The sequence below is a fragment of the Pelophylax lessonae genome (genome assembly GCF_965119305.1).
Source record: "Pelophylax lessonae genome assembly, chromosome: 12".
In the NCBI taxonomy this organism is placed as follows: Eukaryota; Metazoa; Chordata; class Amphibia; order Anura; family Ranidae; genus Pelophylax; species Pelophylax lessonae.
The window spans coordinates 217,997,413-217,999,141 of record NC_138779.1 but is presented as its reverse complement, the minus strand read 5'-3'; positions in this window follow the sequence as shown (position 1 = coordinate 217,999,141).

Below are 1,729 nucleotides of genomic sequence, written 5' to 3'. Positions count from 1 at the left end.
ATGCAGCCTTGCCAGTGCAGTGCCCATAGTTGCAGCCTCACCAGTGCAGTGCCCATAGTTGCAGCCTCGCCAGCGCAGTACCCATAATTGCAGCCTTGCCAGTGCAGTGCCCATAGTTGCAGCCTCGCCAGCGCAGTGTCCATCATTGTAGCCTCGCCAGCACAGTGCCCAAACATGCAGCCTCCCCAGCGCAGTACCGATAACTCGCCACTAGTGCAGTGCCCATAGTTGCAGCCTCGCCAGCGCAGTGACAGTAATTGCAGCCTCGCCAGCGCAGTGACAGTAATTGCAGCCTCGCCAGATCAGTGACAGTAATTGCAGCCTCACCAGCGCAGTGACAGTAATTGCAGCCTCTCCAGAGCAGTGACAGTAATTGCAGCCTCACCAGCGCAGTGACAGTAATTGCAGCCTCGCCAGCGCAGTGACAGTAATTGCAGCCTCGCCAGTGCAGTGACAGTAATTGCAGCCTTGCCAGAGCAGTGACAGTAATTGCAGCCTCGCCAGAGCAGTGACAGTAATTGCAGCCTTACCAGAGCAGTGACAGTAATTGCAGCCTCACCAGCGCAGTGACAGTAATTGCAGCCTCGCCAGAGCAGTGACAGTAATTGCAGCCTCGCCAGAGCAGTGACAGTAATTGCAGCCTTACCAGAGCAGTGACAGTAATTGCAGCCTCGCCAGAGCAGTGACAGTAATTGCAGCCTCGCCAGAGCAGTGACAGTAATTGCAGCCTTACCAGAGCAGTGACAGTAATTGCAGCCTCGCCAGAGCAGTGACAGTAATTGCAGCCTCGCCAGAGCAGTGACAGTAATTGCAGCCTCACCAGCGCAGTGACAGTAATTGCAGCCTCGCCAGAGCAGTGACAGTAATTGCAGCCTCGCCAGAGCAGTGACAGTAATTGCAGCCTTACCAGAGCAGTGACAGTAATTGCAGCCTCGCCAGAGCAGTGACAGTAATTGCAGCCTCGCCAGCGCAGTGACAGTAATTGCAGCCTCGCCAGTGCAGTGACAGTAATTGCAGCCTCGCCAGAGCAGTGACAGTAATTGCAGCCTCACCAGAGCAGTGACAGTAATTGCAGCCTCACCAGAGCAGTGACAGTAATTGCAGCCTCGCCAGCGCAGTGACAGTAATTGCAGCCTCGCCAGAGCAGTGACAGTAATTGCAGCCTCGCCAGAGCAGTGACAGTAATTGCAGCCTTACCAGAGCAGTGACAGTAATTGCAGCCTCACCAGCGCCATTCACACTATTAGGATCACTTTTTAAAAAGTCCAGGGAGCAGCGCCGAGAGGTAGAATGGGGCGGGCGGGGCCGAGGAGAAGGAAGTACGCGCTGTCATCGGAAGTCCCGGCGCCTATGATAGACGTCGGCATAGGAGGCGGGACTTCCGATGACAGTGCGTCCTTCCTTCTCCTCGGCCACGCCCGCCCCCTTCTACCTCTCGGCGCTGCTTCCTGGACTTTTTTTTTTCATATCGGCGTATAACACGCACAGCTGCTTTTTCCTCCATTTTTAGGAGGAAAAAGTGTGTGTTATACGCCGATAAATACAGTAAAACATATTTCCGTGCAAAACAATGTATGGCTTTTAGCACAAAAATTCTGATACAACCAGACTGCCAGGGAGGTTAAAAAACACAACACGCAAATCGCGGCAAAATTGCTGTAAAAACTAACGGCATGCTTTTCTGCATTGAAGTTGAACCAGAAAAGCAACATCAGTGCCTGACCTCAGA